The sequence below is a fragment of the Engystomops pustulosus genome, chromosome 3 (assembly GCF_040894005.1).
Source record: "Engystomops pustulosus chromosome 3, aEngPut4.maternal, whole genome shotgun sequence".
In the NCBI taxonomy this organism is placed as follows: Eukaryota; Metazoa; Chordata; class Amphibia; order Anura; family Leptodactylidae; genus Engystomops; species Engystomops pustulosus.
In genome coordinates, this window is record NC_092413.1 from 4,387,080 (window position 1) to 4,400,263 (window position 13,184).

The following is a 13,184-nucleotide window of genomic DNA, read 5'->3' on the forward strand; positions in this document are numbered from 1 at the left end:
CTGTCCAATCAGCTGCAGGCAATGTCAAAGAAGATATGTGGAGTACACATTGTGGTCCCTAGGCTCCTCTAAATGCTGTGTTCACACATTGGGGAAGATACATCAACCTGTCTCTGCCAGAATCCTGCAGAGCGCCACATTTATTACAGGTTTTAGACCATTTTAAGAGTTTTTTCCAACTCGTCTGAAAAGGGGCGTGGTCTTTGGGGCATGTGACCAAGTTGTAGTATGTGCACCAAAAAAACAAAATCAGCTATGCACCACAAAATGGCATAAACTAGACCAACTAATAGCTGGTCTAAAGTCCGAATCAACAGTGTTACACTGAACCAGATAAATCATCCAGCATGACTTATCTGGGGCAGAATACAACTCTGGAGTATTCATCAACTGGTTTAATAAACCTCCCTTAGGCGGCATGCGCACAAACGTTTGCTCGCTGGGCTGTAGCCGGGCGGGCATACGTTTGACCGCGATGGAGAGGAGGAGGGGTGACCCTTTCCCCCTCCATAGAGATGCATGTGGCCGTAACACAGGGAAATATAGGACATATCCTATTTTTTTTCTCTGTGTGCGGTGCTGCGCACGTGTTCTGCACCGTATCGCTCCGTGCTCCCATTGCAGTCTATGGAGACATATGTATGTGCCCCCAACGGTTGTGTGAATGCAGCCTTATTGGGCCACATTTGTCAGTACCGGTGCAGTCTATACTATTTACAGTTGCCTGTGTCGTGTGCAGGGGGCGGCAGATTATTGAACGCTGGTGCAGGGTCTTCATGAATCTGGCGCCCCCTGCACTGCTCGGGAAGTGGCATCATCTTATTTCTGGTGCAGCTTTACCATACAGCGTGCAACACAATTCTGTTGAGTAGTAAATGTGGTGCACGGTCAGACTCTGCGGCAGACGCCCCTATATGTGCAGAATTTTGTGGGTTGGGCACAGGTCAGCCGCAAAACAAAACTGGTGCAGACACTTTACAAATACACGTACAAGCAGTTTCCACCATCTTTTCAGTGCAAAGTCAGACCGAAAACTGACGCAGACGTTTAGATAAATGTGGCCCATTGTGTTTTCATTCCGCTAATATTGCTGTTACATTGTGTTTACATTAATGCAATGTAAATGGGAAGTAAACGCCTTCTGATAGATTTATTAGGCTTTTAGACCATTATTTGACATATTTACGACTTATCCAACACAGGGGGCATGGCTGGATGGAAAATAACCACTAAAAATAAAAGGGTGCATCACATTGTAGTGCACAGTTTAGACCAACTAAAATCAGTGGCATCACAATGATGAATTTGGGGCAGCAATAGACCGCACTATGTCCGAGCCCATGACACATTAATGAATTCTCCTTGATGTGATGTAAAGGCCCCTCTAAAGTGCCATCCATGTGTGTTTCCGTTACATGTCCTGATGTTACCAATGGATGTGGTGAGTTTTCTTTGTGTAAATAACCTACAATCTTCTAGCTTACCCCATAAGAGAAAGTTATTACTATGACTAAGGCCTAAGACGTCGGTAAATGTGGGAGGTAATACGAGGAAGCCACGCACGAGGCATGTCACATGATATTCCGTGTTCGTCCTCATCATTGAACATGTCTGTAATCGTACCTGTTGATTGTGTTTACTGCTGTGCCCGGGTAATTTAGCACAGGAACCATTAGCTATACATCACTTACCTCTCCTGATAAGACGTCTCAGAAACAAATAAACAGAAGAAAAGCCTTGTGGTTTCAGGAGCTTATTTATAAGGTTTAGGAGGACCTTTAATGTCGGCCTAGAATGAAATCAGATCGTGAATGCAGCATAACTAGACGCCGGCACTGGTGGAGTACATACTACAAGGCTGGCACGCAATGTGCACATCCATCATCCCAAAGACCGACGCTTCTAATACAAAACAAATGGCAGCTTACCCGCGGAGATGTCTCTGGTGGTTTATTGCGTAGTAGGGTTTAGTACCTTCAGTTTCTGAACATGAAGGCAATACTAATAGTTCAGCACCTGCGGAGTGATGGCACCTGCCAAAATAATGGGAGATTTATTTTATTCCACCTTATTTTATAAACCTTTTTAAAAGTATCCCTTTAAACTCACCCCTGGGAATGATCCCAAACACATCCCTTTTTAGAGCGGTTCACCTAAACCATTGGTGGCAAACCTATGGCACGGGTGCCAGAGGTGGCACTCAGAGCCCTTTCTGTGGGCACTCAGGCCATCACCCCAGGACAAAGTTCACCAAACAGGACCAAATCCATCAAATCTTCCTGCAGTCCCAGGCAACTTAGATGCTGCTCTCAGCACTATTTTACAGCGACACTTCATTGACTGTTTTGAACTGCTTGAAAAGTTAGAAGCTGTTGAAAGAAGTGCATTATCTTTTGGAGGTCCTCATTTTGGACCCACCGTTCTTTCTGTACAGAGAGACCCTGGAGAGAAGCTGGAATGATAATCTGAATTTGCCCTCCTTCTTTCCACTGTATTGGTGGCCTCAGGCGGCCGATACAATTGAAAGATGTTGAAGAACAGGTAGCAATAAGTCACCGCCACGTTGGCACTTCACAGTAAACAAGTGGATTTTGGTTGCAGTTTGGGCACTCAGTCTCTAAAAGGTTTGCCATCACTGTCCTAAACACTTTCCTGGTGCAGTCTGTCTTTTGGGATGGTCAAAGCACAACCAGGACTACTACTTGTATGTAGTAACATTAAATCCTCCTTTGGAGAATTTTAAGAAAAAAAGACCTCAAATACCATTAGTGCCTGTACACACTTTCTGCACATCTTCCACTTTGAAGTCTATTCATAATCCACATTCAATGAGACAGATCCCCACAACAAATGAGGGGCCTCTCCCACATATGGAGCATACAAATCTTGCAACCTTACATTGAAGTCCATACATGTATTTCCCATGACAGTGTTTATCTGTACTGTGAAATAAAGAGCACTGCAGTAATAAGTGGCATGGCACCTATGTGCCCAGATACTGCATGGAAGAGCATTAGCCCTGGTGAATGAGGGGCTCGTCCTTGTGTAGATCAGCTGTATACAAGCGCTTCCAGGCAGCCTGCAGCAGACACGTACGTCAGATATCATGCCAGCGTCTGATCATACCCTCACTCTACATACTGAAACCATTTAGTAAGTAACGGATAACAGATGTGGCGAATGCTGCTCTGCTGGCATCAGTAAGGGTATGTACACATGTACTGTTTTTATTGTGGACTTTTTTTAGTGACGTAAATAACTGCAACTAAACCACATAAAGAAACCATAAGAGGAACCCTGCGTCTCCTGACCTCTCAGTGAATTATGGTTTTCCTTAACTAGGGAGACGACCCCAGGACAGTTTCCTTTTCTACTCAGACAGGATTTTTTTTACTGTAAGAGCAGCAACTCTATGGACCTCACTACCGCAGGTGATACATGGTACAGGGTCAGGAGGGGCCGGGATGTCTGCAGTGTAATGATATCGCACGTTATGGATGATACATGGTACAGGGTCAGGAGGGGCCGGGATATCTGCAGTGTAATGATATTGCACGTTATGGATGATATGTGGTACAGGGTCAGGAGGGGCTGGGATATCTGCAGTGTAATAATATAACAAGTTATGGACGATACATGGTACAGGGTCAGGAGGGGCCGGGATATCTGCAGTGTAATAATATCACAAGTTATGGACGATACATGGTACAGGGTCAGGAGGGGCCGGGATATCTGCAGTGTAATAATATAGCATGTTATGGATGATACATGGTACAGGGTCAGGAGGGGTCGGGATGTCTGCAGTGTGATAATATCACATGTTATGGATGATACATGGTACAGGGTGAGGAGGGGCCGGGATGTCTGCTGTGTAATAATATCACATGTTATGGATGATACATGGTGCAGGGTGAGGAGGGGAAGGGATGTCTGCAGTGTAATAATATCACTTGTTATGGATGATACATGGTGCAGGGTGAGGAGGGGCCGGGATGTCTGCAGTGTAATAATATCACTTGTTATGGATGATACATGGTACAGGGTCAGGAGGGGCCGGGATGTCTGCAGTGTGATAATATCACATGTTATGGATGATACATGGTGCAGGGTGAGGAGGGGAAGGAATGTCTGCAGTGTAATAATATCACTTGTTATGGATGATACATGGTACAGGGTCAGGAGGGGCCTGGATGTCTGCAGTGTAATAATATCACATGTTATGGATGGTACATGGTACAGGGTCAGGAGAGGCGGGATGTCTGCAGTGTAATAATATCACATGTTATGGATGATACATGGTACAGGGTCAGGAGGGGCCGGGATGTCTGCAGTGTGATAATATCACATGTTATGGATGATACATGGTTCAGGGTGAGGAGGGGAAGGGATGTCTGCAGTGTAATAATATCACTTGTTATGGATGATACATGGTACAGGGTGAGGAGGGGCCGAGATGTCTGCAGTGTAATAATATCACATGTTATGGATGATACATGGTACAGGGTCAGGAGGGGTGGAGATGTCTGCAGTGTAATAATATAACATGTTATGGATGATACATGGTACAGGGTCAGGAGGGGCCTGGATGTCTGCAGTGTGATAATATCACATGTTATGGATGATACATGGTGCAGGGTGAGGAGGGGCCTGGATGTCTGCAGTGTAATAATAATACATGTTATGGATGATACATGGTACAGGGTCAGGAGGGGCCGGGATCTCTGTAGTGTAATAATATCACATGTTATGGATGATACATGGTGCAGGGTGAGGAGGGGAAGGGATGTCTGCAGTGTAATAATATCACATGTTATGGATGATACATGGTACAGGGTCAGGAGGGGCCAGGATGTCTGCAGTGTAATAATATCACATGTTATGGAGGATACATGGTGCAGGGTCAGGAGGGGCCGGGATGTCTGCAGTGTAATAATATCACATGTTATGGATGATACATGGTACAGGGTCAGGAGGGGATGGGGTGTCTGCAGTGTAATAATATCACATGTTATGGATGATACATGGTACAGGGTCAGGAGGGGTGGAGATGTCTGCAGTGTAATAATATCACATTAGATTTATTCCAGCTGCCATATTGCCATAATTTTTTCCCTACGATGGAACAATTTACACCCGCCTGGGTTTTTTCTTTGTTCTAGATCAACACTATAGGATTGTAGGTTGGTCTTTAAATTATTTTATCTGCCATGAAACCTGCTCTGTGACTCTCAAGCCAGTCTCTGGCTATAGATTCCCTAGATTGTCCATCATATACTCATCAGTAGCCATCTCATTTGATTATGGGCTTTTCCTAAGGTTGCCACATGTCCTGTTTTTGGACCGCATTCGGTTTCAGTCCTCTTACTATGCATAAACAGTAAAAAAAAACAGATGCGTTTTTAACCTGACTAAATACACTTGCTTTAATACGGTCCAAAAACATGACGTGCGACATCACCCTTTGGTATCTGTATGGTAATCATTGAGGGTTCTGCTGTACCATTTGCTATGAGCGGAAATGTTTTTGTTTTTATCACTTGCTCCTCCTCTGCAGGTGCCGGCTGCTCTTGGGGTCCCACTGATCAGACATCACACATCATATTCCATAAATGTACCCGATAGGAAACCCTGTGGTTAGTGTCAGAGAGCGACCTCTAAAACCCTCATTATTCTGCCTTGGGTTCCATGTGGTTCCTTCCCTGGGAACATGAATCTCCTCGCTCCATATCAACATGTCATTCAATTACATATTACTATATATAGCAGAAATTAACACTCATTAATTGTCACACAGACAAAGCAGGGTATTAATTATTATGCAAGATGGGACAAGCCCCAGGAGCACTGTAGGCGCCGAACCAAAAAAGTATTTCCAGTGTCCACAGTTACCCATACACATGAGATGCAGATTGACCAAAACCAACATCTTTACCAGAGCTGCCTAAACATCTCATTCATACTGGGCTGTTCTGGAGTCCTCCCATGGGTGATGTTCCCGGGAAGCTAGTTGGAATTTAGTACACATATTGTGCCGTGTGTATGGGATGCCTGGAGGGATTTGTGTTGGATGAGTGTATGTGTGGCCGAACACTCTTGGGTGGTTTTCTGTTGATTTCTGCCTACATTGATTTTGCCTACACTGTGTTGTCCATTTATATTACAATGGCGGCAGAGTCCGGTTATTACCATTGATTAGTAGATGCCACTTATAGTCAGGTCTGGAGACATGTAGCTGAAATGAGTGAGAGTGCATCCTGTAGGCTGCATGTGGGAATTGCAAGCAATTTGTACGCTGCATGGAGTCTCTCCAGATGAATCTGTACATCTTTGTTATTTCTATGGGCAGTTTGTGGACAGAATACGTATATATAAGAAGAAACATATGTAGCATGGAGGATATCCTGCCTAACAATGCCACATCCAATGCGCCATATTCAGAACATACAGGAGGGCAGGAGGAGATTAAAAGAACAGCTATTTGGGTTAGTTTTTTTCTATGCTGTGTTTCATTTGAGAGAAGCTTCTCACCTTAAGGGTGGTGGTACACGTGGCATTTTGAACCCGTTTTGGGACGTTTTTAAGCAGTCCGTTAAAAAAATGCATGCGTTTTTGTCCGTTTTTTCCCAATTATCATAATTGGGGAAAACCGGGAAAAAACGCATGCGTTTTTTAATGGACTGCTTAAAAACGGCCCAGTTTTTTTGTGGGTGGCATACGGACCCACTGATTCCTATGGGTCTGTTCACACATCCATTATTTTTCATGGATGAGCAGAAAGTGAAAAAGAAATTACAGCGTGCACTATTTTTTTCTCATGTGCAGCTCACGGACCTGTATAGATGTCAACAGATCCCTTAAATAATTGACAGCACACGGATAACATCCATATGTGGTCCGTTTTTTCTGTAATTTTTCTAGGCAGATGAAAGGGAGATGAAAAAAAACATACAGATATTAAAAAAAAACTGATGTGGATACAATACGGACTGAACACGGACATCGCGGACACGGCCGTCTGAATAAGCCCTTGCTGCGTTTACACGTTGCACATGAATTGTATTTTGAAGCACATTTTGATCTCATTAGTGAGGACGAGTGTGAGGTCCTCAGCTCAATCACATATGTGTTTCCATGGAGACACATGCGATATGTAACCAGCACCCGTGTGACCACACCCTGATGTATCTGTCTGTTTGGTTTTTATGGACAGCAATAATCGTTGAGTTGTCGCCTTTTTTCTCATCTCATTGCCTTTTACCCTATGGTCAGCGCATATACATTTTTACACATAGTTGTAGAAAACGGAGATGCTTTGCCTCCTGCCATTAATGCCGGTGCCTGGAGGTGCGTATGTCCTGCGGCTGTTCTCCTTTAAGATGACTGTTTTGTTTTCCACATACTGTAAGTGTTTACTGGTCTGAAGGAGCGTAGTCCAGGGATCCAGGGGAACTGGACCTCGCATGTAAGGTGTGAAAGGTGTGTCTGCCCGCTGTGCCGTGTGGTTGGCCACATTCCTGCTTCCAGCTCCTGGCAACAAGACAAGGTCACATGAGTGATAATAGTTAAAAGAGCGGCTAAGGACAACATTCGCCTGAAGTCAGTGACACTGGTGAGCCCAGTGCATGGTCATTGTTTAACCTGCCACCAAGATCTCACATAGAGGACGACTTTAGCCTTAATGTGAGACTTTTAGCATGACTGTGCAGTTCTCTGATCTCCCCCCTCAATTGTACAGTCCTAGTACTCCACCACCATAGACATTCTGCCTGTACCCATATGCCGCAGCCGAATACACCCTACACAGTGCAAAGTCTGAAAACCCATGTAACCCCCCCCCCCCCCCCCCCAGAGTGGTGTTTTTTCCACAAAAAATTCTAAAGGTGAACAACTCATCCTAGGATGCTGCAGAAGTGTTTGTAGAATCTTCACTAGATGATACAACAAGCTTTGGCCAAAGCTATAAATGAGGCGCCGAGTGCTACGAGTCCTAAGTCATTCCCTAGTGATTACCATCAGCTAATCTGCACAATCTGTCTTTATCTCCTGACCTCACATTTTTCTTCATATTTCTCGATAAATATTAATTCAGAGAAGTTGTTAACAAGATTTACTTGAGGGCAAATTCTGTGCATAACTAGGAAATCTGCAACATACTGGCAGTGTTACTGAAGTGGTCAGATTTATTGATGTAACATTTCTGTAGTTTTCTGATCGTATACACTTGGAAAAGAGACAATAATGTGCAGGGGACAGACAGGTCAGGCTGCATTCAATCGCTGCATTTTCCTAGGGTTTTTCGATGCGTTTTCATTGACATTTTTTAACGACATATACTTTCATAGGACGCGTTTTGCTGATGCGCTCAGAATGCTTTTAGAAATGCAATGAAACACAACATGTTGGATTGTAACTTGTGGCAATTACTACCGCCGTGCGCCCAACCTAAGATTTTTTCGCACTTCCATATTTGAAAGACAGTGGCTACATTTATTAAAGCGTAACTGTAAAGCTATAGTGATTTTACCAAATTATTATATGTGATTCCCCCTTTGATACCTACTTTGTGCTGCTCACCCTTTTCTTTCCAAAAGGGCATTGGCATTTTCTCTTCTGAAAGTGTTTGACAAAAATCTTTCTCACCAGAGGTGAAGTGGGCGGAGACTAATGTCTGTCAGTCTATGCCTTCAGTCTGAGGCCAGTTAGCTTGCCCACAGGTCCCATGATGCCTTGTGTTCTCTCTCAAAGTAATGTAACAGGGACATGTACAGTACATACAGGATGTATATGGTGACAGCCTGGCAGCTCCCATCACATGGAGGAGCAGGGGACATGTACAGTACATACAGGATATATATGGGGACAGACTGGCAGCTTCCATCACATGGAGGAGCAGGGGACATGTACAGTACATACAGGATGTATACGGTGACAGCCTGGCAGCTTCCATCACATGGAGGAGCAGGGGACATGTACAGTACATACAGGATGTATATGGTGACAGCCTGGCAGTTTCCATCACATGGAGGAGCAGGGAACATGTAATAGGTGGTAGAAATCATAAGTAATCCAGTTACATGCAGTCTATAGCCTTTGCTATGTGACCACTAAGGGTTAATAGCTTATCTGCACAGAGCTGATACTGCTGATAACAAGGTGGGGGAGGTAAGCAGCATAAGGTGCAGAGAGAGACATAGAAAAGTCTGTAGAATCACAGACTGGGATGGAGGGAACAGGGAGATCTTGTACCTCACTATTCTGTGCAGGAGACATCTGCAATCACTGTTCTGTACACTTCCAGCTCTCCCACATTCACTGTCACATGACCTCCTCCTCTGTGAGCAGGGAACAGCAGCTCCTCCACTCCCATGAAACCGACCAGTAGCATAGTGTAAGCAAGCTACGGTCTCATAGGGCTTATCAGCACATGGAGAGGAGGCAGCCATTGCAGAACTGAGCTAATATGAGGGGAATAGCAAAGAAACTGCTGCATATAGGTAACAAAGATAATAGGCAAAGTTGTTTTACATCCCAAGAGCTACTTATTTGTGGGGGGAAAAAAACCTTTATAGTTACTCTTTAAGTGTTTGCACCAGTTTTCTGTCTGACTTTATAATAATAATAATAATAATCTTTATTTATATAGCGCCATCAAATTCCGTAGCGCTTTACAAATCATAGGGAACATATACAACTATATTACATTACAAAGGACAAACAGTCATATGGAACAATAGGAGTGAGGGCTCTGCTCACAAGAGCTTACAGACTATGAGGATGAGGGGGTGACACAAGAGCTTACAGACTATGAGGATGAGGGGGTGACACAAGAGCTTACAGTCTATGAGGATGAGGGTGACACAAGAGCTTACAGTCTATGAGGATGAGGGGGACACAAGAGCTTACAGTCTATGAGGATGAGGGGGTGACACGAGCTTACAGACTATAAGGATGAGGGGATGACACAAGAGCTTACAGTCTATGAGGATGAGGGGTGACACAAGAGCTTACAGACTATGAGGATGAGGGGGTGACACAAGAGCTTACAGACTATGAGGATGAGGGGGTGACACAAGAGCTTACAGACTATGAGGATGAGGGGGTGACACAAGAGCTTACAGTCTATGAGGATGAGGGGGGACACAAGAGCTTACAGTCTATGAGGATGAGGGGGGACACAAGAGGTTGTATAATGGTCCAGCCATTCTTTATAAGGGAACATTATAAAATAATTTAATAAATAATTTACTAAATAAAGATGTTGCTGCTTGAACCAGCCATCAGCCACCGTCTTATTTACAAGGTGTAAGGTGAAAAAGACTGCAGAGAAGCCTGTAACTTGGTATATATCTGCTGTTTGCTGGATAACTGATGGGAGATAGGACATAGAATGGATTAGTAAAGAGAGAGTAGACTTTGCACTGAAAAGAACATGTAAACTGCATGCACATGTATTTATAACGGGTCTGCGCCATTTTTGTGTTGCGGCTGCTCAATGTGCACCTAAAGAGGCTGTTACTGCTTAGTCGGACTGTGCGCCACATTTATTACTCAATTCTGCAGCATGAACAAAGTGCACAAAAAATGGTAGTGGCTTGTATCATCGTCTGCAGTGGTCCAGAGGATCCACAACCCTCAAGCCAGACAATATACATTCGTCATCAGTGAGTAATGTGATTTCACATGTATTATCCATGTACTGTGCACCATAAATGAACACATTGCACCATATTTATGGATAGTGATGCAGTCTGTACCATGTGCAATTTGGCTGTGGAGGTAGTGCAGGAGGGCGCCAGATTCATGCTAAATTTTTATTTGGTGCACTTTGTACATGCTGCAGAATTGTGTCGCACTTCAGGTATAAACGTGCTGCAAACTCTGACTAAGCAGTAACAGTCCCTTTAGGTGACAATTTTTCTGTCTTGGTGGACACAGAGCAGCTGAGACACTTTATAATTACACGTACAAGCAGTTTACATGTTGTTTTCACTGCAAAGTCAAGCAGAAAACTTTAGTTTAATAAATGTGGGCCAATGAATTATCAGTGTGTAAGATCAGTGTTAGTAATGTTCCTTCTGGGGCTCTCCAGGAGTGCACTTTCCCATGATTCGGTGCTTCAGCCTCTCACATCTCTAATCAGTGCGGCCACGATAACCATCGTGAGGCTGACACATAACAAGCCGACCGCCATACATTCTCCAAGGGGAGATAAGCCAAACAGGTCTGGCATGGACCTTACAGATAACTAACTATAAATAATCTAACTACAGCCCAAAAACACAAATATGCGCTTCAGAGTCACTCCACAAGCCTGGACGTCTGAGAGGGCAATAGATCTGTCAAAGACCTACGTTTGTAATCACTTAGGGTTTGCCTAAAATGTGCCTGAATTGTGGCATTATTTGTGCCAAAACACTTATCTTTTCGGGTTTTGCCACATTTTACCAGCTTCATCTGCACTGCCAAATTCTCCTGGTGGCCATTGTAACACGCCATACGTGTTCAGTCTCTGCTTACTGTGCTGTCATGCACTTTGGTAAGCTCCAGTTCACATCAGGCTTTTTTTTTTCTTTGCAACAGTTATTATGACCCAAACCAGGCGTGGAAACTTACACAAATGTATAAATAATGGAGAGATATTCGCCTGTTATGTGCGCTCCCAGTTTTGGCTCAGGATGCAAACAACTGATGATATAACTGATGTGTGAACTGGCCCCAACATGTCAACGGAGACCTGAAAAGTTTCAAAAATGTGGCTCCTATGTTTTGCAGTGTCTGAGTACAGCCTGGTCTGACCATGGGGTGACTCCCACTCCTGGGAGATTGTCCACTGTTCTAGATATTCTCCAATTGTAGAATGATGGACCTCAGATTGTTGGAGATTTCCTTATGACCTTCCCAGATTCATGTAAGAGACAGTGGCCCTGCATTTATTAAAGTGTCTGTGCCATTTGTGCGTTGCGGCTGCCCGGTGTCCAACAAGACGGAAAATGTGCACCTAAAGGGGCTGCCAATGCTTAGTCTGTGCTTGCGGCACATTTATTATTGACGTGCACCACAATTCTGTCAGCACCACATTTATTATTGACGTGCACCACAATTCTGTCAGCGCCACATTTATTATTGACGTGCACCACAATTCTGTCAGCGCCACATTTATTATTGACGTGCACCACAATTCTGTCAGCGCCACATTTCTGCAGCATGAACAAAGTGCATCAAAAAAAATTGCTGCACACTTCCAACGCCAGATTAAATCATAAGTGACAAAAGTGCGGTCCCCGGGGCCCTTAGTAAATAAGCCCCAATGTCTTCTGTAAGATCCCGCTGATGTTTCCTCCTGATGCTCCAGAACTGGCTGATGGTCAATGAATCAAAAGCATGTGATGAGTAACTTACCCTCTCCATTCCTATAGAAGCAGTAAGGGGGGCACTTAGTTTCTCACACATGGCATCTACCCTAGTTTTTGATAATAAGTAATGACCCAGTGGAATCTGTTGTGTGATTTCCCATCATTATTAGAACTTCTAAAGTTGTGATATTTTTATGATGCCCTGATATGGAAGACGAGGGCTTTCGTTATCTCATGATGTTGGCTTATATTGGCTGATCACATGTATCTGCCGATCCTTTCTATCCATGGAAGTGACAGCAGCCGCAGCGTCCTCCTCTCTATGTGACTTATTCACCGCACTCATCAACATTGCAGAAACTTGTGACCAAATTAAAAAATGTCAAGAATGTGTGGGGAGAAGTCATGGCTGATCGCAGTGTGGCCAGTAGGTGCCCTCACAGAGCTGCTAATAAGAGCCAGCCACGGTTTTACACAAAGTGGGGCCATGAGCAAAACCAAAAGTGGGGCCCCAAATTAAAGCTAGCTTTTTACAGACAGTAAGAGGGTCCTTTACACCTGCACAATAGGAATAACACTTTGTAGCTTACAAACAATAGTAGGGCAAGGCGAGGTGTAATGTGCGACTGTAGGGGCATTGTATAGGAGATAGAGAGATGATAGGATAAAGACTGTAGATTTATAGAGGCAGAAATATAAAGCAGGTTATAGATGATAGGAGATAGATAAATGGTTGGGTTATAGGGAGATTGATGATAGAAGAGAAATATGAAAGAAAATGGATTTATAGATGGGTGATAGATTTATAGATGCATAAATATAGATTATATA